The 26,051-nt window shown below is 52.3% G+C and overlaps 1 protein-coding gene across 1 annotated transcript in view; it reads right to left on the reverse strand.

Moving 5' to 3' along the window:
* Window positions 1-26,051, reverse strand: part of LOC141966736 (ankyrin repeat and fibronectin type-III domain-containing protein 1-like) — a 260,415-nt gene that overhangs the window by 112,372 nt on the left and 121,992 nt on the right. The gene's annotated exons all lie outside the window — the stretch shown is intronic.

Genomic DNA, 26,051 nt, shown 5'->3' on the forward strand with positions numbered 1-26,051 from the left:
TCATATCTGAGGATGGAGAAGCAAAGGCACATGCCTGGCACACGAACGCTTCGTTACCAGCCGGAGTCACACCGGGTGGGGAAAGGTCACACCACCCAGGTCCCAGCATCCCAGCCTCCAGGAGCTTTGCTCCCCAGATTTCAGTGGGCACAGGATCAAGCCCTCCCTCCCTTCCGAAGCTGAGAACAGTGCTGACAACCCCGACAGAAAACCTGAGCCAAGGCAGCGCCCTGCCTCGGGACCTGCCGTGGTGCTGTGGTCGAGCTGGCTGGAGGGAGGGAAGCGCTGGGGAAGATCTGGGTGCCATGGAAGCTGGTGCTGGGCTGCAGCCCTTGCCTCCTTCAACTGCCCAAGGGCTCCCATTTCACCCTCAGCAGCGTTTCCTGCCTTCCCCAGCAGGCAGGAGAGTTTTATTGATGTCAAAAACGAACGGTGCAGTTCCCAAAGCCTGGGAACAAGCTTCTTTGTGCTGTTGTTCTGGCTGAGACTGCAGACACAGAGGCGTGGAGATGCCAACTGCCCCCAGTCCCGCTTAATAAGGTGTTAACTCCCAGGCCTAATTGGGACCACTTAGCATGTCAACACCCTTCACCTCTCTCCTGCTAAACAAGGAGAAGTTTTGCATCAGCACCGTCCAGCGCACACTCATGTGTTTGATCCTAGGCTGTGTCTTCTTTCCACCTTCCTCCCCTCCATCACTCTGGATGGGTGTCAGAGCCCAGCTTACCCCCGCCTCCTCCAGCCTCCCTCCCTGACCATGCTTTGCTGAGCATCTCCCTTCCAGCCACACCCGTTCCTCCCTCTCTCCACACACCGGTATCCACAAAGGAAACTACACTTGCAGCATCCTAAGGTTGCACAGAAAAAAAACCCGAATGGCAGGAAGTTAAAAAGGTTCATGTAACAGCATTAACACAGCTGTAATGCACAACCCGTATATATAAAATAACATGTCAGACGATCCCTCACCAGAGGAGCAGGACAGCATGCCAGTGTCTGTATCTCAATAGCCAGGGTTTAGCTGCCTGCAGCGCAGGCAGAAGGCAGCATGCACAGGTTTGCCACGATTACAGGTGTGCTCTTCCAGTTTTCACCATGAGATTTTTCTGGAGCGCCATTACCACATTTTATAACTACTCATATCACTCCATCTTTTTGTTTTTTAAGACATAGAAGATGAAAAAACCAATAAAATCTGTGAGCTCAGTCCTCTGTCCCATTTGACATACAGTTTCAGCAATTTTTTTCCGAGGCTGCTGTTATAAATGCCTTGTGTTCATGTCCTAACAAACTGGTAGTACAGAAACTCTCCATGCATTATTTTTCTTAGAAAAGGCTACTTCTCAGAGCATCCAAAGCAGACTCAGACCAGCAACTCTTCCCATTGTACTGGGACATGGTTCCCACCCTTGCAGAGGGAGCAGGTGAGGGGGTGTGCTCGTGGCTCTCAGGGCTGCATGTGGGAGGGCACCAGCACTTCCACTTTCAGAGCACCTGCCCGCTAACCACCCCGAGGCTCACCCAACACCTTCAATATTGTGGGGAGCAGAAAGTTCACACAAACTCCATGCTAGTCAAACCTTCCCACAGTTCTCTTTCCAAGCACTCCTCTACACGGCCCCAGGTGATGAGCTGATTCTCCCTTGCAGGTCTCTGAGACTCCTAGATTCATGGTGGCAACTCATTTGGGGTGATCAGCCTTTTTCCTCACTCACCTCACTCCCTGACTTGGAATCAGGGAAATCTGAGCAGGGGTATCTCCCCACCATCACCTCTGTGGTCTCCCTGCTTGGCACTGGCTTTGAAGGTCACTTCAAAGCTGGCAGAGCAAGTCGCTGCTCCAGAGGGTTGTCTGCACTACGAGTCAGCAGCAAATTCACCCCCTGAGAATACAGGCCAAGAGCTCCCATGCAGGTGCTCCCTCTCAAAGTTGGGATGATCTTGGAAAGTGATTAAACAAGCTCCAGCCACTTTGCTACTGAATTAGATGCATGTTGATCTACGCGCACTGGCTTCACCCCTCCGGGGATGCACTCAAGCTCTCCCTGAGTGCTCCTGTGAAGCCGGCCAGCTGGGTGCAGGCAAAGGGGCCACGATCCTGGCTGGCAAGGCGAGCCGTGGGCAGAGACACAGCCCAGCCTGGTACCAGGCAAGTGCCTCTCTGGCACATGGCCACCCACCAGCCCCAGAAGAGCTCCTTTGCTGCAAGTTACAGCCCTGATGGTTCCCCTGCCCCTTCTTCACCAGGAAAAGGCTGAGCAAGCTGAGCTCTGAAAAGCATCCTTAGTCATGACCCATGTGCAGATGCCCCGGAGCCTGGCAGACCCTCTCCTGACCTAAGAGAGGGCAGTGATTGAGGTGACTTGATCCTCCAACTTAGTCACAGGCACCCTAACAGGACTGGGCCTATCATTGACCTACTGGAGACTAAACTATAAACAGAGGCACCACAGCCAAGTCTTCCTCAGCTGTCCACCTTCCCCCAGATCCTCCCATGAGTGGAGAAAACAGAGACAAAGGGGCAGTGGGACATTATCCTGCTCCAGCCTCTGCTTTTTTTGCCTCATGCTGAGCAGGACATTACACCAGAGCAGGGCAAGGGCACTGATGGGTGCAGTGGCTCATCACCAGCCTGGTCCACATGCCAGCAAGGACACAGGAGCTCTCCTCCAAGCACTGCAGCACAGCAACGACCTCAACCAAGCTTCTACCAGAATCACAAATAAAAGCTCAGCTAGAAATGAGGAAGAGGAAGGAGAACCTGCAACGTGTTCAACACCATAAGAGAGGGGAAGGAGGGTCTGGAGAAGATCAAGGAAGAGGAAGGGGGAAGGAAAGGTTTGGGAAAGCAGAAGCCAGACAGCCAAGGGATTTTGCTCCACTGCGCCAGCGTCGGGAGCCATCGCCCTGAGCGTTCAATGGGGCTGTGAACAGCGAAACCCGATCGGCTGTTAACCCAGGAATGCGTGGAAATGGCAACTGCTCATAACTCCGGGGAATCCACCACCGGTGCCCCCAGCACCCGGAATCGCACGAATAACCCGCGCGCTTCGTGCATGAGCTCATCCCAGGGATAATACTCTCACATGAGCCCAGCCAACAGGAATTCGCCGCACACTCAGCAGGCCCGGGGGGGTGAGGGGGGACACCCTCCTCCTGCTCCTTTCCCCTTCCCCTCCTGCCACCATCCCACATTTCCCACGGATCGTGCGTTGCACCCTGGGAGCGCTCCCAAAAGCCCAGCGAGCCGCGCTCAGCCTCCCTCTCCCAACAGGCAGGAGAGGCAGCAGTGTCCCTTCGCAGGGTTGTGGAGGTGCTGGGGAATCTGCCTGACCCCACTAAAACAGTATAAAGTCAGGAAGAAAGGAAAGGAGGGGAGAGGCATCTGCACTCCTGCATCCCTAGCACTGAACCTGCTTCCTTCTGTTCCCCCAGCCTGCAGGGAAAGGGAATGGGAATGTCTTCTCTGTTTCACCCATGTCCCAGGTGCTGCTGGTGTTTCATGCACCCAGCACGGCACACAGAGGGACCAGGAGGGACTATGCTCCAGCCCTGGGGGCACCTTAGACAGCATCAGGTGTTGTACCACCCCTCCCGGCGCTGTATCCATGCAGCTTCTCTCCTCCCCTCTGCCTTCCCCTCTCACTGTAGTCTGCCTCATTGAAAGAGGCTGAAATCCATGGGGGTCCCCTCTCCCTGGGAATCATCCTGCTCCCTAACACAACAGCTTCCTTCTCTCAAGCAGCCAACGACCCACAGAGGAGCCACAAATATTATTTGCTTATTCTGTTCCTCCCTCTCCTAACTGGATCAGCTCCAGACGCTGCTGTCTGCTAAAATGGATAGTAAAAATCCCATGGAGCAGGAGCAAGGCTTGACCTACGTTCAGGGGATTAGCCATGCTCCGCAGGGCAGATGTCCAGGTGGTCCATGAAGCCAGCCCGGCTCACAGATGACACATTCGTCACCTCTGAAGCACTGACACCTCCTTCCGATCGTGGCTCTTCTAGGGACCCACTAAGAGTAACAAAGGAAAGTCAAATGGGACCTGTCTGCCCCTTCCACACCTAGATGTACCTCCCCCAGCAAGCAGCTGTCCCACATCCATCTTCTGGTGTGAACCAAGGGGAAATAAAGCCACCACAACCAGAGAGATCACTCAGTCCTTCAAGGCCAGAATTCAGGCTGCAGATATCGGGGACAAAGAGCTGCTGGTGCTGAGAGGGCTCGGCAAACCCTGTGTCCATCAGGAGGAGGAGAGGTGGCAGAAGGCAGGCAGGCTGCAAGCATGAGATATGCCCACTGGGTTTGCTGGAGCAAAGGGGGACAGCCATTCCCAAGGCGCTTGGTTCAGAGTGATGGGGCCAGACCTGCTGTGTTCTCCTCCACCCTATGTGGTGGGACTCCATAGCGAGACGTATGGAATTCACTGCCCCAGGACCTGAGGCAGCACCTGCCAGCCTTCACCCTTGGCCACCTGCACACATGTTGCTCACGCTCCTCAGCTGGATGACAGAACACATGGGCTGCACTGGCTGCCACACAGGAGAGGGACCTTGACCAGCCACTGGGACTGTTGCCAACCAGGTAGGTCCAAGGGCCACCATCAGGTCCGAGGGACCAGAGTCAGCTCCCCAAACAGCACCCCAGTGGCCCCGAGTGCTCAGCTGGGTCCTGCTAGGGCAAGCTCCCTCCCAGAACACAGAGCTGGGAGGGGTTGCCTTGCACAGGGGTAGAGCATTTATGCCCAAGGTCAGATAATCTGAGCTCTGGAAGCAATTCTGGCCTTTTTGAACTGCCTCCAGAGAAGAGGGATCTTCTACCTTTGAACTGAATGATCCAATCTTTCTGCAAGCGCTCCACCACTGAATCCCTCCCATCCAGCGGCTCAGCTCTGGAGCCTCTGATGTTGCTCACCCTGGAAGTGCCAGGGCAAGAACAAAATGATCCAGCCCAAAAATAGTTTAGCCATGACAAAGGTGCAGGCTGGGCATGCAATGCTGGGTCCATAACATTTCCTGCTCTGGCTGCACAGGCCCTGAAAGAGGACTAGAGATGTAATTTAATTCATCAGCAGAAACACAGTTCACTTTACACCTGGACAACTCTGCTTGAAGTGGTGGCACACTGGGCTGTGGGTACCCTGGAGACCCTCCGCATGCCACCCCCCACCCTGGGGAGCACCCCATGGAGAGCTCTCCCCTCCCGTGGGGCAGCGTGACCCAGCTCAGGACCCAGGGCTGGACAGGGAGCTGGCAGCGGGAGAAGAAAGGTCCAAGATTCAAACTGCAAAAGGAATAAGATAATGAGAAATTAGAGCAAACGAATGGAAGAGGTAAAGCAACAGCAGGACAAAAAAACAACAGTGAGACAGAGTCAGCAGAGGACAGAGACAGTCCATCCTGGAGGAGAGGGTTAGGAGCAGATGCAGAGTAGGGGTACCTCCTAGTTCTGACCCCTTCCAAGCCTCCATCCCATCCCAGGGCTGCATTTCTGTTTGATCGGTGCATGGGACACTGAGCAACAGAAGATGCTTTTTTCTGCCCTGGGGGTTCCCAGCCCTCTGCCCCAAGAATGTTACCCACAATGCGTCACCACCAGTAAACTTAGATTTTCCCCAAAGCCAGCCAAGAGCCCTGAGCAAACTGTTGGCATGTGAGACAGTGCATGGCCCCGTGAGGAGGATGCTTTGGAGCCCGGGGTAACCGGACACCCAGCTGGCTAACGAAGGGAAAGTGATTTACACCTTTCCTGGGGGAGCAGGGATCAGCATGAGCCCCCCGTGGGGTGGGGTGGGGGGCGGCACTGGGGCAGCAACCTGGGAGACCCTGCGAGCTCAAAAGATTCCCAAAGCTGTTTCCAACCCACAGCCTAGAGTCACACCAGCCCCTTCCTAACGCGCCGGTCGGTGGCGGTGGCCCCGCAGCGTGCCAGGTGATGCGGCACTCGCGGCTCCTCGTGACTCGCCCCGAGCCAGATGCCAGGAGACAGAGTTACCGAAGTCTCCAGAGGGCCAGGCAGGAGGCGAGGAGGAGGAGGAGGAGGAGGAGGCCGAGGGCTCGCAGCAGGACTCGCCGCTCCAGCGCGACACCTAAAGGTCTTTGCACAAGGATGCACAGGGAGGGTTTTGCTGCCGCGTCCCAGCTCCTGCTTGATCCCGCCGGCTGTAGTCACTGGTGCCGGACACATGCACAGGCGGCTTAAGCACTGTGGCTCCTACCCGGGCTCAGAGGAGATTTATGTGATGCTGGGCTTAAAATACCAGAGCGACTGCACATCCCTCACCTATATCAGCACATCTCTTTCATTTCAGTGCTGCCAGGAACAAGCAGCAGATGGGGTGTGGGGACACAGAGTGTGCAGGGATGCTGCCACCAGCACTCCAAACGGCAGCTCCGGCAACTATGACGTCCCCAAAGGGGAAGCGGGTTTGGGGCTAGCACCGGCATCTCCCTGCCGGCTCTGTGACCTCCCCAGGGGCTGCAGAAACAGCAGCTCTGCCCCTCGCAGACACAGCCAAACCTGGCCAGAGCGTCCCAAAGCAGACGCTCAGGGATGAAGTTGCAGGATGCTTTGCAAGACGAATGCACACCAAGCACAAGGAACAGGGCTTGGGCTGCAGGAGCCACAGAGCGATTTGCATTTTATTTTATACAGACTCATGGGCTGGTGTCACGCTCTCATCAGGGAGTACCTGCTGTAAGGGAAAAAACCAATATGCTGAAGAGGAAAATAGGTGAGATGGAAAGGTACAGTGCATACCAGGTGCTGACACAGAGCCAAGAGCCAGCAGCCCCCATGCCTGAGTGTTTCTGTTTCTTCCTACCTTATTGAACATATTGTTTCCCAGTGCTTCTCCACCTGCTGTTAAATGCCTTGTGGGAAAATCCTGCAAGGAACTTCGCAGGTATCAAACTACTAGGTTGCTTGACAAATTATTTTGAAACCTACAGAGTTTATTATTCTCAAGAGTCTTTTCTGTGTTTCTTCTACACCAGCCTAAAATATTCTTTGGTAGGTGCAAATTTTGTTACTAAATTCCAACAAAGATCTGTTCCTAACAAATTATAGTAATTTCTTTGAACCAGCTGAGAGGTTACAGTGCAAGGGCCTCACCCCATCTAAATCCACCAAGACCCCCATTAGACCCAGTCAGACCATGACATTATTTCTATTAAAGGTAACGATTTCTGGAGCAGCCACAGGCTCCAGGAGCAGAGGTGGTCTGGTCTGGGAAAGCACTGCAGGTGATGAGCTGAACGCAGACAGGACTCTCACACTAGAACTCAGTGAAAACACACCCATGGGAGCTTCCAGGGCACAGCACACTGCCCCAAAACCCTTTCCCTCTGCCCCCCATGCAGCCCCTCTCCGGCCCACCTCAGCACAGGTCCACTCCTTGGAGGGGGGAACCAAGATGCTCCAAGTGCCACAGAAACTGCTGCCCAATGCAGGCAGCATTTGGTTTCATAATGGTTTCAGCTCCTTCACCTATACCTGGGTACACACCCCATGGATGATGACGCTCCCCCAGCACCACACAGGCGGCTGCTTGAGCAGGGCTGGCAGCCCCCACAGGCCATGGGCAGCCTCAGCACCGATGCCAGCAGCCGAGCTGTGCTGCAGAGGGAGAGGAGAGAGCTTGCTGGCTGGTGCTAAGCAAAGAGGTGGCAAGGTGAGCAGCACGAGAGGAGAAGGGACTGACCACAGGACAGGGCAACCTGGATGCCCCCAGATTTTTCCTAAGACTTGGAGACCACGGTGCTTTCCTGTGGGCAGAGCAGCTACAGCCTCACAAACCACCCTTTCTGAGCAGAGGAAATCTTAAGAAACATTCTCCAGCAAGGGAAATATTCATATATCGCATCTCATCATGGGGAGGGAGAGGAGACGGTTTTGTGCCTTGCTGGGAGAAGTACCACATTTCCAGAGCTGGTCTCTGGTCCTGCAGATGAGCTGGGCAGCGCTTATCCTGCCAGTCACATTTGGGGATGAAACAAGCAGCATCCAACAAAATCTATCAATAAGCATCACCCACGTTGAGCAGGCATCCAGATGCTTCAAGGATGGCTCATACATACGTTAGCATATGTATATATAAATATATATACTGACAAGGGAAAGTCCCACACCTATTAGAGGGAGAGAGAACCAAGAGTCAATCCAGCCTGATAACGACATGGGCTGATTCACTCACTGAAGCCCAAAGTTGTCCCTTCTGTGCGGTCTCGGTGGGGGGAGTGGAAGGCGGCAGGGAGCCCCTCAGAGCCAGGGGGGCTGCCTTGGGTTTCACGGCTGGGGGGAGAGAGGCTGCTCTGCCTTCCCTGCCAGCAGTCTCCCATTTCTAAACACCTCGCTTTCGTCTGCTGGGGTTGCATCAGCTCCTGAGCTCGTATTTATAACTGGGTTTTAAAACCTGATATTCAATTTCCAGTAGCTTGGTGAGGGTGAGCTAAATTCACAGGGCCCCCAGCCAAGCAGCTGCTGCCAGCGTGATCCCTCTTCCCTTCACATCCTGCTCAGAAAAGCTCCCCACCGTCAACCTGGTGCCACGGCTTACTGGCATGGTCTCTTTAATTAGCTGACCGAGGCACGAGGTACGCTCTCATTAAAGAGATAGCTGACTGAGTCCGGGTGAGGGGAACAGGGAGCTTGGTTGTGTTTTAAATTGTGATGGTTAACTGAATTGAGTGCACGCTCAGGTACATCAGACTCTCTCTCTCCCAGCAACTCTTACCACTAGCCTGAAGCTTCCCAGATTAAGACCGGAAAAACTACTTTTAAACCAAAGGATGAGTGGTGAAGGGGCTGATGCGAGGGAGAGGGGAGTCCCTTTGGGACAGCAGGCTCCATCTCAAGCTGTCTCTCCCGGCACAGCCTCTCCTTGCAAGAGGAGCTGTGGGCTGGGAGGAGCTGGAGGTCCTTCTCCAGAGCTGCTCCTGTGGAGTCGAAACAAGGCTGAGAGGTCCCCGCAGCAGCACTGGGTTCTCCTCTGCTTTGTCCCCCGAGAGGGGAAGGAGCCCCCTGCTCGAGCCGTGGCAGCTCTTGGGACTCACCCCAATGCCAACTCACAGCCAGCTGGAGATGGCAGAAGGATCCGTCCCTGCCATCAGCCCAGAGCGACTCCAGGGACCTTCACTCCCTCCAGGAGGAACTTTCCAGCTGCTTTAGGTTATAAATAAAAAATGACCTGATGAAAAGAGCCAATCTCCTGGGCACCAGGATCAATCACACACCTATTAAGTGTACAAAGCAACCTCTCAAAATAACAGCAATTCATAAACCCTGACACCAGGAGCAGATCTGAAGCTTGGCTGGGACCCATCACCCAGCGTGTTTCCATGTAGCATCTATTTCCACAGTTATTTTGCCTTCACTATTTTTTGTGGAGAACCTTAGACCCAAATCCAGCCGAAACAGCACAAAAAGAACTCAGGACTGGAACTCTTAAATAAATCCTCTCCCAGACTTGGCTGCACTGTGCATGTCTGCAGAGGCCAAGCAGCTTCCCTGTGCATAAGATTGCTTCCGTGGAAAAGGAAAATAGAATTTGCAAGCCTGAAAGGGACAGTAAAAGGACTAATTGCCTAATATTTGAAATGTGCTTTGGGAACCTCAGCTGAAAAGTATCTGGGAAACGCAAAATAAGCCTGAAATTCTCCAGGCTTCTGCCTGAATGCTGCAGCATTGCTCCAACCCAACCTTGAACGCTGAGGACCAGCTCGCTTTTGGACAGCTCTGTGCCTGCAGTGCGGTCAGGTAGGGGGGTGGGTGTCCCATGGGGAGCAGCACACTTCCCTTCATTTCTGAGGCATTCAGGAGAAGGGAGCATGGCAGGCCCTGCCCTGTCACCCCCAGATATCCGATGCCACCCCTGTGGTGGCAGCAGCTCGGCCAGCCAGCCCTGAGCTCTGCGCTCTGGCCAGCCCCTGGCAGCACGGCACGGGGCACCAGACACGTCCGCCTCGGCAGGCTGCTCCGTGCTGGGGTGAGACACTGTGTGACTCCCAGTTCAGTGCTGTGGGGACATCCTGGCCACCTAGTCCTCAGGGCTGCTGCTGGGATAGCCCCAGCCCCTCAGCTGCAGGTGTCCTGTATGGAGCTAACAAACCATCACGTGCTTTCATAAAGACCCAGGGCCAACAAATGGAAATTACTGATTTCTGGACACCCAGAACAGGCTTCAAAGCATTTATTTACAGCAGGAGAGCTCCGTCTCTATTACCAGTCCTCTGCCATCCTGTCACTCTTCGTTCTGAGGCTCCCAGCAGCTGCTGCCCAAGGTAGAACAGGCTGGAACCACCAGATTTTCCATGATATGCAAGACACGGATGTGATGCTGTTTTGAAGAATGTAGCTGTTATTGTCTGATAACCCTGGAGAAGAATCTGAGCAGATGCTCAGTGAAGATGAAAAAGAAATGCAAAACCCAGTCCTACTTCAGACTAGTGCCTAAGGTCATTCTAAAAACCTATGGGCGAGTTTCTGGTGGGTAGCTGTTTTGCAGAGGAAGCCTCTGCTGCCCCCACAGAGCAGTAGAAAAAACAGGGGTGTCTTGCAACAGCCACCACTAACTGCTGTGAGCTGAACATCCCTTTGACTGCAGCAGGAAGGCCACGAAGCGCTGCGTCTGACCCACCTCTGTGTAATTACCCAAATGCAGCATCCATAGCAGGGAGGCAGCCTGCTTGGGGAGGTATAAAGGACTGACAACAAACCTTCCCATGGCCAGTGACAGCCACCAAGCTTCAGTCCTTTCAAGGAGAAAGCAAAGCATCCTCAAGAGCCTTTTTATGATCATCTTCACCTCTGGGCAGTGAGGATAAGTCAACACCCAGAGCACAGCATTCATAATTTCTGAGGAAATCTGGAATTATTTTATCTATCTGCTCTATTGGCTGACTCCACTCCCCTTCTGTTACAACTGTTGAATAGTTAAGGCACACACTTGAAAAGAAGAGAGAGATCTTGTCCCCAGCTCTGCCTGTATTTGCTGAACCCCTTCAGACCCATTCCTGCTGCTGCTCTCCCAGCCCTGCTGCAGAGGTGCCTCCTCTCACAAGGAGGGCAAGGACTCCAGCTGCCTCATTTCTTGTTGACTGCTTCGAGCTCCTCAGATGAAAGGCGCTACAGTGCTACAAACTAGGAATGTATTTGAAGTCAGAATGATTTAAGAAACACCCACCTTTATCAGTTTTAAAATTAACATGAGCCTTGTACTTTATAAACTGACCTGAATAGATACCAGTGTCTAAGCAGGGAGGTGCTCTCTTAGATCATTATCTAGGAGAACAAGATACTTATTCATTATAGCACCACCACCAAATTTTGCTAATTATCTTGCAGCTACCCAGTAGTCAAGTTTTGTCTGTGTAAAAATAATAACCAAGCAATTATTTTCATTCCCACCCGCCCCTTGTATCAGAGGCATCATCAAATGAAGGAAGGCAGGTTGCCTACCCACGGGCAGCAAGAAGAGCACAGCAGAGCACATATTGCTTTCACATGCGAGACTTGGATTGTCTGGATAGATTTGGTTCTCCATCTTCACAGCAAGACGTTTTTGGGTACCAGCTCACACTGCGGTTAGCACCGAGCGATCCAGCAGCTGAGATCCGGATGGGAACACCAGGCTGAATTAAACTCATCAATCACTCTAACCCCAAATCTTCAAGTGCTGCAGGATGTAGCAGCAGGATGTGTATCATTCCACTCAGAAATCTGCATGTCCTGCAGCTTCTTTTAACAATTAAATTCTGGTTTCTTCTCACCTGGGTGATATGTAGAGTCTTGTCAATGAAGTACATGGGAGTACCCCGGGAATGGTGTGTGCCTGGTTTCCAGCTCATCCTGATGTTCAGACCCAAGAGAGCCTGGAGGACAAGGAACTTCCCTGCACTTTTCATTAACCAGCAAAGGAAAGTGGAAACAGAAGCTGACTTGCTATCATTGCTGCTTGTCATGGACGAGAAGAGCAACAACAAAGCTTATGACACCTTTTGCTTTGATTACATGTTTCCCCTGTAATTAAGAACAAGAACTACTGCAACAAAAAACATTTCAGTACAAATTTTCTGTACAACTAAGAAGGGCACAGGCTCAAAGAGTCATTACCACCAAGTAGGGAGGGGTGAATTGACAGCCCTCCTTTTCTGCAGGGTTCAGCATGGTGAGGATATTCCAGGTGACATGCTCTAAATTAAAATCTGGGTCTCACTAGGCTGAACGTTAGAGAAATGTAAAAAAGTGTCAATCCCAGCTTGCCTGAGCAACCTTATCTCAACCATAGCACTATTCTTCCTTTCTCAAGGCATCTTCAGGCTGGTCACCCACTCCTGCCAACAGACCACTCTTGACCAAACACCATTAACTCTGGTTAACAGCCATGGTAGACCAAGTGCCTCCAAAACCAACGTGGAAAACACCAGGGATGCAGAAAGGATGCTACGGAGCAACTGCATCCAGAACAGACCTCGTAGCCCACCAGGAAAGAGCCATCTCGAGCACAGAGCCTGCAGTGCATGCTTGGATTCCCAAAACGCGCTCCCAAAATACATTCCCAAAATGCAAGTGTTACATAGAAAAATGTCAAGTTTTCCCACCAGCAGGGCTGCCCAGCCCACACAGGCAGCCTGTGCGAGCATGTGGGGCAGGAGGGCACAGGGCAAAACTGCCCCATGCTTGTCACGCACATGAGCTAGCTGGGTAAAACAGCCCCTGTTTGCAGAGACAGGCACCTGAGAATGAAATAAGGGTATGAAAGCCCACTGGGGTTGAGAGGGACGCATCTTCTAATGGGGAAAAGCTGTCTGGTGATGCCCAGCTGGCTCTTGGCTGGGAGGAAGGAGGCAGCAGGCATTTGTGGTGTGTTGAGAAATTATAATAGGAGCTTCCTCCAACAGAGCAGCTGAAGGCCACAAAGCCCAGCATGAAAATGTCAGAATAACTACAAGGCTGAGCAGCTGCCAAAGACATAAATACAGATGTGAACCCTGCAGACTGGACTGCGCAGAGAACAGGCAGCGCAGGCAGAGAGGAGCAGTGGTTCACCCCAGCCAGCAGCCTGCTGGCACTCTGCAGAAGGGCTACAGTGCCCCAGCAAGTACCAGAAGAGGCCTGGACTGCACATCCTCAGGAGGAACAGACAAGCCCATCTTTAAGTCGATCCTGGCAGTCAGTCCAGCAGCCAGATGAGACACTTCTCCTCCGCTGTTCAAGGGAGGATACCGCTGCCTGCTGCCCCCAGCAATCTTTGGATGTGCAAAGAAGGCTTGAAATACCACCTCTCCTCAGCTAAGAGCCTCCTGGTCCTCAAAATGCCCAGCAAACCCAAACCCAGTGCGTATCAGCACCAGTGTGCGCTGCTGACCAGAGGCTTGCTGCATCCCACATCAATGGAGGCAACTTGAGGAGGAAAACTTTCTTCTGTGCTTTGGAAATAAAAACCCACAGCTTTCCAGGTCTTTCATGAATGTCCCAGGCCAGGAAATGCACATGAATGTGACAGTCACTGCTTGGCTAAAAGACAACTCATTTACTGAATTTTTCCACAGATGAGTTGTTTCTCTTGACCACCACCACCTTAATCTAGGGCAATGCAGTACATCTTAAGGCATAACACACATGATTTTTTTTTCATCTCCAAACACATCTTCTTTCACTTCCTCGCCCTCAAACAGCAGAAATTCAAATGTTGTTTATGCTTTAGAAACCAGAAAGATTCATAAGAACCAACAGATGCAAAATCCCAACAGGAATGAACCACTGAATAGGAGGGAAAGATTGATCCTTTGGTTTTATTTTGCTTAAAGGCCCAAAGAATCCAATCTTTGGAAGAAAGAGACTTTCAAAACTTAAGAACTTACATTCTTTAAACCTAGAATTGAAAAAAATAACAAGATTACTCTAGCTCTTTCTCAGTTATTGAGAAGCCTGCCAAAAAAGATAAGAAATCATGGTTTTAGGGTAAAAAGCAAGTGTGTACATGTATATATGCACCAATATACATGTACTTACAGCCTCTGCACTGAGATCCATGATCTACACGTGTACTAAAACACAGCCCCCTGCTATGGTGCATGAGGAGCGGCAGCAGCACAAGGGCACCTCTGGAGGTTTGGACTTTATGTTGTCATGTCAGAGGCAGAAATTAATTTAATTCCCCCTACTGAGGCAGAATTACAGCAACTTATTTATTCCCTGGTCCTTGATCAGCACTTCTACGGCCTGAAAGACTCACTGAGGACACCTGTGAGATCTCTCCTCCTGAGGAAACCAAACCTTCCCACTTGTCATTGTCACATTCATATTAATGAGGCGGAGAATAAAAAGCACTCAACTAATTTTATAGGCACATCGGTAATAAATTCCTCTCCCAAGGACAGTATGGGGACAGAGCTCAACAAGGGTTATTTTTAAAACAGACCAGATATCACGCTGCCCTGGGTTTGCACAATCAGTATTTGCTCTTTCAAGAAGTGCTGCCCATGGAGGATGAACCAGCTCCCTCTGCCCTGGGCTCAGCAGGTGGTAAGGGAGCTGGATGGTTTGGTCCTTCATCTCAGTGGGGAACAAACTCTTCCTCTCCACACACCCCAGATACCCAGAGAGTACCTCTGTACTGCAGCATCAGAGCTGGCACCTTCCCCAGGGTGACAACCAGGCTAAGGGGCTGCTGGGCACCGGGCACCTTGCACTGCCCCACAAGGACATGCTCCTTTCCATAAGGCCACCACGGCACTGTGCATTCAGCCGCGTTTGACTTCCTTTGGACCCCCAGCTCTTCACTTCTTGCTCCCAAGATCCCAGCCAAAGGGGAGCAGCCGTGAGAGTTCAGCTGGGGTCTGCAGATCTGAACTCCTGCCGACAGCTTGGCTGCGCTCAGATGGGATGCTCTGACAACTGCAAAACTTGAGCAGCCAGAAAAATCAAGATCTTCAACCAGCAGCATCAGCCCCTGACTCTCCAGCAGCAGTCCTGCTTCAGCATGGTCACTCCTTCCAAGGGTAGAGGCAAGAACTCCACAGGAGCTGAGGCCAAGGGCCACTCCTCTCCAAGGAGGCCAGCAGAACGCAGGGGGAAGCAGGTATCCTGGGGCCATCCTGCTCCATGCAGCCTTTAGGTGCTCATGTTTCTGCAAGTGGTCTGGCACCCGCCCTGCACCCTGAGGAGGTGGGACCACTTCTGGCGTGGAGAACACCCTGTTCCAGCTGCTCCTCCGCCAGCCGTGACCAAGCTCCACTGTGGCAGGACCTGGCTCAGTGTCCAGCACAGATCCAGGCGGGGAGAAAGGACCACAGCAAACCTGCCACATTATCCTCTGGATGGAAAGACCTCACCACAACCCAGCGTGAGAACCTCCTCTCCCATGACACCGGAGGCGTCTGGAAGCGTTTTGAAGGTGATCCCTGCGAAGCTCTGTGGTTTCACAGCTTCCCTGCTGTAGCAGATGCTGGGGAGGCTGCTGCCAGCCCCAAGCAGCACTTTCAACTTGCTCCCAAGTTCAGTGGGAACTGTTGGGGTGCAGCGAGAGCCAGGAGCTGGGGAGGCCTCATGGCCAGCAGGGCAGGACCATCCCTCCCCTGCAAGGAGCTGGGCAGACCTGGAGATCATGGTCAAGTTCAAGCAGGAGTCCAGATCATCAGCAAGTTGGTGGTGATAAGGCAGATCTGAGGGACATCAACTCATAGTCAGGGTCAGGATCAGGCCCAATGCCCACTGGGCAGGTCCACAGAGATGAGGTTAGGGTCATGCTGGGAATCAGCCCGTGATCTGGGGATGGAGCCAGAGGCTCCACAGCTGAGGAGGGCAGAGCTGAAGACCAGCTCTCCTACACTGGTGCCACACAGAGCCATTCAGCATCATTCAGGTAGACCATGCAGCATCATCCATGGCCCCAACCAAACAAGGCAGCAGCGTGGGTTGGCTCCACGGACATCTCGGAGACCAGTGGACATCTTGGAATAACTCTCTGTGACATGGAAAGGGATATTTTTCCTGCCAGACACAGAGACCACAGGTCTTCTGCCAGGTGCTGCCATTACTGCACGGTCACACTTCTCCAGAGCAATGCTCCAACGTGCGCAACCCAGACACCTGCCAGTAGGCATCAGCTCTACCCATCTAGGGATGTGGAGGTGAAAAGACCCACTCAGTGAGGCATTTACTGAATCTAAGCAGTTGCACAGCCAGATCCCAGGGCACAGCCTACTTCCAAATCTGAACAGCTTCACTGATGGCAGGCTATGAACTGTGCTGATTTAATGTTATTTGATTACAAATGCTCAAGAACAGCCATGCAGCAAATGTGATGTGCATGTGCTTTACTGTGGTGCATCATTTATAGTCCAAGGCAGGCAAGTTTAGGCTCAAAAGCAAAGAGATTAGGTTTACAGTGCTGAGCAACAATTACAGTTCTTAGCTGAAATTCACTGAAGCCAAAAGAAACTTTGACATTGGCTTCCATGGGCTACTGTGAAAAAGCCTCTGTCTACCTCACCGAGGCCTTGAAGCAAAGATGAGTGATCCCTACAAGTAGCAGGGCAAGGCCAGCCCTCAGCATGCTTCCAGCATGAGCTATCTAGAGGAGGAGATGCTTGAAAAATCCATCATTTACATGGTCATCCAGCCCCCAAGAGAAACAAGGACCAGCCACTTTCAAAGGCAACCCCATGCATGGCTCCTGAGCGCTCTGGAGGCCACAGCCACCTCCTCCTCCACTGGGCTCCAGAAGCAATCTCTGTCCTGATCTCAGAGCAATATCCTCCCACAGGCAAACCCTCCTTGGCACGCATTTGTTCTCTGTGTGCTGATCATTCACCGTCAGGATGCCCATCCAGGTGGGAGGTCACTCAGCCTGCCTCAAGGCAACTGCCCATGAGCATGTCACCACCCTCGCACCCAAGCACCACCCTCCCACCCAGGAGATTTTAAAGCGAGGTCCCTTTGGGGATCAACAAAGGCAGGTGACAATCCTCACCATGAAGAAGTAATGCAGCAGGACAAAGATTTTGACTCAAAAGATCTGCAGCTTTGGCAACTCCCATCACCACTGAGGCACTGCAGGGAGGGGAAAGCATCCTCAAAAGTTCGGCAATATCTCAGCCTGGTTCTAACGCTGCACGGGGTTTAAAATGGTGAGACCCACTCCCACATTCTCTTCTGGTGGGTGTCCTAGTGGAAAATAGACTGCATGGGGAAAAGCAAGATCAAGTCAAAGACTCACTGTGGGCAGAAGAGCCAAGTTCTAGTTTAGTTTGGATTATTACTCATGCTCCAGCATTGCTCCACCCAAGCAAAGTGTGGAGCAGCTCTAGGGGTGGACACATACACAAGGAAAGCCAGGCAGTTCACATGGCCTTGGCATCTGAGCGTGGAGACAGGGCTCTCCAGCACATTGAGGCCAAGTGGCTGCCTGAGGCCACCAGCAAAGCTGCGCTGAGCTGAGATCACATCTCCTCCAGAGTACTAGCCTGCTGCCTCCTCCCTGCATGCACGCACCCCAGGACTATGCTGCTTTTAGAGGCAGAAGTTTAGCCTGCAACACCCCAGACCCCATCATCATTCCTTCCCAGGGTGTTCCCAGCCCCCTGTGCACTTCCAGGCTTGGGTAGGCAGTCACAAGATGCTCAGAGGACCACAGTGGGGTGAAGCAGACCCTGACCAAACCCTGGCTTGCCCTGCAAGCACCAGCAATGTACAAAGGGCTCAGGAGGAGAATGCACGTGGAGCTGCGTGTGGCCGTGCCCCTGCCCAACTCTGCTGGCACCCTGCTGTAGGGAACAGCATTGAGAAAAGAGCCAGAGCCTGAGGCCTCTCTCTGCTTTGACCACTCTCTGTTGCATCTGCTGGGCTGGGAGCTGGTGGGAATTCCCTCTGGATACACAGGGGTTAATTCATATCCAGCTGGAAATCAAAAAGGGTCATGTCCTGTCTTCAGGCAGCACTGAGCATGAGCACAGCTACCAACAGTGGTGGCCTGAGAGCATTACTGAGGCTGGGGCTTCCTCGCCCTCAGCCCCAGTGGGGAAGGCAGGGGGGAGACGGAGAGCAAAAGAGCCTGTTGCAGCCCCCCAGGCTCACGGCAGCTCAAAGGAGTCAGAGCAGCAGAGTTCAGACCCAAATTAATTCTCCAGCCTCTTGACTGCACAGGAAGGGAGTGCAAGATGGTGTGCCACAGACATCACAGCCAAATATGCCAGGAAGTGCAACCACCTGGAGATTACATTATAATAATCACAGTAAGCACCCTGAACCCAAAGGTTGGGGACTGGAAGTGTTTGCCAAACCAAAACAAGTTAATAAGGGCTTTAGACAAGAAAATACATGGTGTTGGCACTGGGACTAGACTCAGGCATGTGTGAGAGACTAAAGAACTTTGTCTCTTATCTTGACACACAGAGGAACAACACACTGAGTCTTAATAATAATAATAATAATAATAATAATAATAATAATAATAATAAAGCAAAGACACCATTTGGAAAGGCTCAATCCCTGCAGCTCCAAGCACTATCACAGACAAGGACTCCCCCCTAGGAGAGACAAAAGCCTTCACTGCAGAGCTGCTGCCTGCAAGGATGGCCACATCTCACCTCCTCTTCCAGACTTCCCCATGCATGTATCCTGATGCACAGAAGATTTAGGGCACCTTCAAGGGGTCCCATCACCTCCCACACATGTCCAGCTCTACTACAGAAAAAAAAACCACAAACAGATCCTTTAAAAACATGTCAGGTTGGCCATGCTGAGAAGAGTCATTTTGCTCAGGCAAGAACAAGACTGGTGAGTGTATCTTTCCATGTTCATTTACACACCACCTGCCTACCCACCCTATAATGCTGCAAACCCAACAGCATCTCTCTTTGCAGCAGGAGGTGCTCCCTGAATGCTCCTGGAGCACTGATCCTTGACACACACAGGTCTATGGGGTCAGTTGGGATCCACCCATGGGTACTGCAGGAGCTGGCAGAAGTGCTCACCACGGCACTTTCCATCATTTACCAGCAGTCCTGGCTAACCGGGGAGGTCCCAGGTGACTGGAGGTTAGAAAAGATGACACCCATCTACAAGAAGGGCTGGAAGGAGAATCCGGGGAACTACAGGCCTGTCAGTCTGACCTTGGTGCCAGGGAAGGTTATGGAGCAGATCACCTCGAGTGCCACCACAGGGCACGTACAGGACACCCAGGTGATCAGGCCCGGCCAGCCATGGGTTTATGAAAGGCAGGTCCTGCCTCACTAACCCGATCTCCTTCTATGACAAGGTGACCCCATTAGTGGATGAGGGGAAGGCTGTGCATGTTGTCTACCTAGACTTTAGTAAAGCCTTTGACACTGTTTCCCACAGCATTCTCCCGGAGAAACTGGCTGCTCACGGCTTGCACAGGTGTACCCTTCTCTGGGTAAAAAACTGTCTGGGTGGCCGGGCCCAAAGAGTGGTGGTGGATGGATGTAACTCCAGTTGGCAGCTGGTCACACGTGGTGTTCCCCAGGACTCAGTACTGGGGCCAGTTCTGTTCAAGATCTCTATCAGCGATCGGGATGAGGGGATCGAGTGCACCCTCAGTAATTTTGCGGATGACGCCAAGCTGGGTGGGAGCGCTGATCTGCTCGAGGGCAGGAAGGCTCTGCAGAGGGATCTGGGCAGGCTGGAGCGATGGGCCCAGGCCAGTTGTATGAGGTTCAACAAGGCTCAGTGCCGGGTCCTGCACCTGGGTCACAACAACCCCCTGCAACACAACAGGCTTGGGGACAAGTGGCTGGAAAGCTGCCCGGAGGAAAAGGATCTGGGAACATTGGTCAACACCAGCTGAATATGAGCCAGCAGTGTGCCCGGGTGGGCAAGAAGGCCAATAGCATCCTGGCTTGTATCAGGAGTAGTGTGGCCAGCAGGACTAGGGAAGGGATCTTACCCCTGTACTTGGCACTGGTGAGGCCACATCTCGAATACTGCATTCAGTACAAGAAGACATTGAGGTGCTGGGGTGTGTCCAGAGAAGGGCACTGAAGCTGGTGAAGGGTCTAGAGCACAAGTCTTGTGAGGAGCTGCTGGGGGAACTGGGGGTGTTTAGTCTGGAGAAAGGAGCCTGAGGGGAGACCTTATGGCGCTCTACAGCTACCTGAAAGGAGGTTGTAGCGAGGTGGGGGTTGGTCTCTTCTCCTAAGTAATAAGAGGTTTAGATTAGGAAAAGTTCTTCACTGAAAGGGTTGTCAAGCACAGGAACAGGCTGTCCAGGAAAGTGGTTGAGTCACCATCCCTGGAGGTATTTAAAAGACGTGTAGGTGTGGTGCTCAGGGACAGGGTTTAGCGGTGGGCTTGGCAGTGTCAAGTTAATGGTTGGACTCAATGATCTTAAAAGTCCTTTCCAACCTAAATGATTCTATGATGCTATAGGCAGCCTACAAGGGCCATGTTTGAGGTTTTTAAGCTAACCAGCATGTACTGCCACAAGCTGCCATCAAAAACAAGCTGGAAGTAGCAGCAAAGGGCAGCCCGCAGCCTCCCCAAGAGCAGCAGGGAAGAATGACCCCGCGGGCTTGCATGCTTTTGTTTTCTCAGAAAACTTCAGAGCTGAAAGGTGGTCACCGAGGTTGGTGTGTTTAAAATAACAGCTGGGAGGAGAAAGGACATTGCTCCCGAGCGTAAATGAGAGCCTGTGTTCAGCCCACCAGCGGGAAGGGGAGCCCCATGCAGGGGGCATCTCTGTGCCTCCCCCCTTCCCCTTGCCAAACCTCCTGGGTGGGCTCTGCTGTTCCAACTGAGCCCCTCTGTTCAAGGGAAAGTTCAAGCCCATGCTGGGTGAGGGCACAGGGATCTCCACGATTTACTGAGATGCTGACAGGCACCCGAAGACGTGACCCTGGGGTCTGCATCCCAGCATGACCAAGCATCAGGGGGTGTGGGGAGCACCAGCGTGAGGGCATGGGCTGGGAGGTGCAAGGCTGGCCACCAATAAATACATCGTTTTCTCTTGGTGGCTAATGTACAGTAACGTCTAAATATATACTCGACGTAAAGTGTGGAGTGATTTATTTTTGTTATTGTTGGTCTAAAGTTATGCCGGCTGGAATGGCACTTCTGAGTTATAGGGCCTCGCTGGGCACACGCAAAACATTATCAAAGATATGTCATAAAGCAAATATTAGCAGGACCTGCAGTGGAAGTTACGCAGGGCCAGCACCGCCAAGCGCAGCCACCACACAGCGGGAGCCACCGCAGAGGGTGACCTAATCCTGCTCTGCCACAAGCAGGTCCTCCAGCCTGCCCGGCCACCATCCATCAGGGTGGAGGAGGAGGAGGACCATGGCATCATCTCACCTTGGGAAGATGCCAAGATGCAAGAGGCTCCGACAGGCAAGGGCTGTGTCAGACTCCTGGCCACCACGTACAGGGCAGGAGGAAAAAACCTTCCACAGAAGGGGTCTGAGCTGCCTGGCTTTTCCCTGCAGCCCATCTCTGGTAGCAAGATGCAATCCCCATGAGGGATCCCATACGGGAGTTATTAGCCTTTCATCAGCAAGTGTGCAGATGAATGTTATAAAAATCACAAAGCCACCATGTACTCTAGACACCCAACCCACTCAAACTCAGCAGCACATTTCTCTGGGATGTCTTTCCAAAATTTATATTGTGCCTGAGGAAGGGGGAGGGCACTGACACTAGCAGAACCTCCCTCCCCTCTGCTTTCTCGTGAGGATATTTCCCTGCTGCCTTTTCATGCGGTGGCCATCACTGCCATGCTGTCCTCCTCATCACCACGTCTCTGTGCTCCCTATCACCCCCTGCATGTGTCTGATGGTGATGGCGAAGTGCAATATCCCTTATGCCACTGGCTGAAATAGATGATGGTCTTTGATGGGCACAGCAGCAGTGACCTGAGAGCCTCCTCTGCTCCTCATACTGGATACCCAAGTGTCCAGAAGAAAAGCCCAGCACATGGAGAGATTGAGAAAGAGGAGAGGAAGCTCCTGCCAGGAGGACACATTCAAGGCAGGGTGCATGCCAAGTGGCAAAGCTGCTCTGCCTGTGCAGATGAGTTGCAGTGCACGGCCATGGATGACTGGTGGGTCCCTGGGTGGGAGAAAGTCGGAGTTCCCACACCCCCCCTCCAGCCCTGGCTGCAGAGCAGGACCTGCACTGCCCCACAGCTTCCTTGGCCATGCTCACACACACAGAGCGCAGGGCAGCAGGTTCCACACCAGAACAGCAGCTGCAAGCGAGAGATCAAGCTGGTGAAAAACTCTGAGAAGTTTTGCCCTTTGAAATGGCAATTCCCTCTCTGCAGGCTGCTCTTGAGGTGGCAGGGGCAGAATACACAGCAGGAATCAAGCTCAATCTCAATAAAGTTTTGGTGTACCATTGTAGCAAGCTCATTTTTAAGAAGCATCATGCCGTGCAAGCTTGAGCCCTGCCTGTGCAGATACACAGCTTACAGATCCTGGCCTCTGGCACACAAAGCATGCCGAGCCCCGCAGCGAGCATCCCTGGCACCGCTCCGACCCCGCTCCGACCCCGCACCGACTGTGAGGCCAGAGCTCTCCTGAACTTCAGGCACGGAGCTACATGGACCTGCTATTTCCCCCAACTAGTCAGCCACCACTGCACCTCTAACACGGCTGCTCCAGAGAAATGCACAGGGTAAACAGAGATGCATCTGAAGCCCAAATTAACTACAAAAGCCACGGCTTTCATCTGGCCATACGGTTTTGTTCTCACTAATGAAATCTCACTTAGCGCTGCTACCGTCTGCCACGCCGCAAACCGAGGTTACGGCTGCTGTGCCAATGACTCAGGCACTGGCAAATCGCACGGTTTTTTCCGCTTTCAAGCAGGGCATGTTTACCACCCCGGAGGCCGTCTCTGCTGCAGGCAGCCCCTTGCCTGTGGACGCTGCCAAGAGACCCCTGAGCCAGCTGCCAAACACTGGGGAGGAGAAGGCAAGGAAAGCACCAGGCTGCCTGGCCTTCCTCACAGCACTTATGGCAGCTCGAAGTTCATGGATTTCCAACTACTACTTGATACAAAAAGCCCTTATTATCCCTTTAAAAACCCTTCTGTACACACCCTGCCTGGGTTAGCATCCTGAAGATCCACAAAGCAGGAGAACTGTTGCGTTTCTGCCAACAGGAGCAAACACACAGGTGTTGCTCCTCTCCTGCTTGTAGGACTCCACCTTTACCTGACACTAGAAGTCACTGATGCAAAAGACCTTGCCATGGCATCCTCCAAGCAATGTGTAGGAAATCCCTATTTCAGGAATCTACTTTTACAAAATATTTATTTAAAACCAGTTTCTGTGTCTGTGGATCGAGGCTTCCTTCCACAGGGAGCTTGAGACTCTACCACCACCTCGTGTCCCCCCCGTCCCCCCCCCAGTCTTGGCCCCAGTTTGGCTCTGGCACAAGGATTTGACCATAGATACAGATCAATCTCACACTTTTCCACCTCTTCCCTCCACCCCAAGCAACTCCCCTGCCTGTCCTCCTGCCACATCATTTTATACTCACCGACAGACCATTGTGAGAAGCTCTTTGGAGAGCATGAGTTTGCATCCCCTCTAACCACCAACCACCACTGCACTCACTGTGTGCTCCAACTCCTCTCCCAAGCAAGTCTGGGATAAGCCCCAGCCTGCCACAGCTCCTTGTCATGCTGCAATTGAGAAGGTGGCTCATATAAAGTTTCCTGGATTTGTTTCTACGTAGTAACACCCCAACCAGAAACCTTCAATTTGATACTGAAAGCAAAAAACTCTCAGGCCAACAACCCTGTGAGCCACATGTCGACGCGTAACTCCATTTTTCACTGAGACATTTCTTGACCAGTGCAACCCCAACACCAGCTCGGGAACTGCCCTGTGCATGACAGGCACCTTCCCAGGTGTTCACCTGCCCATGGGATGGGCCAGAGGTGAACTCACTAGCAGTGCTGGCTGAGTTTTGCAGAGCAGCAAAGCAGCTTGATGCCCAGCCAAGCCCTCGAGGGGAAACCAGCTCCCACCAAGGCTTCACACAGAGCAAAACCTCCAGCTCCTCCCATCAGCCCCATGCAGGGTCGGCAGAGCCACCCAGCCCGCAGCCGGGATGACGATGGCAACTAATCCACCGCTTCAAATGCCATCACTAACCTCACCCATACTGGTGCTCTGCCCTCTCTACCGCAACCAAGCTCAGGAGGCAGATGCCTGCAGACCTCGAGAAAAACATGAAAACTGCTTACTCAGTGATGTTAACTGTTCTAATTTCCTCTCTCCTCGGGACAGAGGGGTGCAGAGTTCAATGCTTCCCCCTCCCGCAGCCTCATCTCACCCCCCCACCCCAACCAAAAGCCCATATTCTCCTATTAAACTTCACAAGCTGCCCTGGTTTTCCCTCTCTCAGCATCTCCTTCAAACACATGCACGTTCACTCTATGCAAGAGACAGGAGAGCTGAACAAGCTGCATCTACAGAAGAGAAAATTAAGACAGCAAACTCTCTCCCTACAGATCATCTTTAAAGTTTTTTTAAAATTGTCCTTCTTTATTAGTCCCAGACAGAAATCTGAAACCCCCTTTTAAAAAAACCAGAGATATATAATGATTTTCAAAGCTGTGTCACATAATTAATGTCACATTTATCTCTTCAGCTGTAGAGATAAAAAGAAACCATCTATCCATGTCCTCGTTATTTTTTATTCTCCTTTTAAAGCCAGTGTTCAAATCCATAGGATGGGGGTGCTCTAAAGGAGTGGGAAGTCTGACTTTCCCTTTACCCCACACAACTTGAGCAATAGATTTCTCTCTCCCCTGTTCCCTTTTCTCCATCAATGCCAAGTGGAGGGTAGCGTGGGTTGAGTATCCCTTAGGCAAACCTCTCCCTCCCTCTTCTGCCTCACCACTGTAAATTCAACAGGGGACAATTCAGCAGCCAGGAGTTTTTCTCCTGTCCTCTTCAGCTGAGCAAAGGGCCAACCTTTCAAGGTCTCATGTGACACACAGACTGAGTCCCACAGTAATATTAGTTTTTAAAGGCCATGTACATTTTCCACCATTAGCACAGTTTTGATTCATCTCAGATTGCGTTCTGCTTCATTTAGGGGGATGCTGTCCACATTAAAATGATATTTAACACCGCACCGCTCCCTCGGGCTGACGGGAACACCTCTGAGCAGCAGCGCTGAATGGGACCACCAGCGCTTTTCCCCCACGGCTGCTTGTTCCCACCCCTTGGTCTTCTCGGCTCAGAGCTACCTCCTTCTGGATCAGACAAGGATGTGACAGCCACAGCCTCATAATAATGTCCCAAGAAGTGAGAAGGGCCCTTTAAGATATCTGATGAATGCAGATAATCTGGTTTTGATCAGTTTATGACAGCTCTAACTATCACAGTTAGAGCTCTCCAGGACTTCCAGAATGCTTTGTGTCCTGTACATCCACACTCAGCATTTCACTGAGAGCCACAGACTTCCATCTGCCCGCAGCCTCTGGTCCCACCAAGGACCTCTGTCATTAGATGTGGGGGTTGAATAACAGTGTGTATCAAGTGGAGCAACCAGTGAATGCTGTGGCAAGAGAAACAGCTGCACAGGAGACCTGAGACCTCTCCCAAGGAGACCTCTCCCAGCCCATCGCTGCCCTTCTGTGAGCACCCAAGCAGCCTGTGCCAATACTGGGGAGCTTTCTCGTCTCCTTGGCCACAACCAAACCACTTTCATACTTGCTGCTATGCACAGGCTCAGCTGCACCGCTGCACCAGAGACCACGTGCTATGTATTAGCTGAAGACATGGGCATGCACACTCTGTCCACTGACCTTCTTCAAAATGTATCCAGAATAGCTACCGAAAGCTGAATGGCATTTGGAAAACTCCAGGAACAGAGAGCAGGGTCCCCAGACCCTTGCATCCAACTCAGGACAGCATAAACCACTTGGCTTCTCTGCATTGCTGGCACTGCTAGTTGGTCCTTCCTGTCACAAATGCCACTGGCAGAGGAAAAAACATCCTACCCCCGTTCTCCCTGCTGTTTGAAGACATGAAAATTTGCATCCTCTGCATGTGCTTAGAAACACAT

Source organism: Athene noctua, chromosome 15 (genome assembly GCF_965140245.1).
Source record: "Athene noctua chromosome 15, bAthNoc1.hap1.1, whole genome shotgun sequence".
NCBI classification, from domain to species: domain Eukaryota; kingdom Metazoa; phylum Chordata; class Aves; order Strigiformes; family Strigidae; genus Athene; species Athene noctua.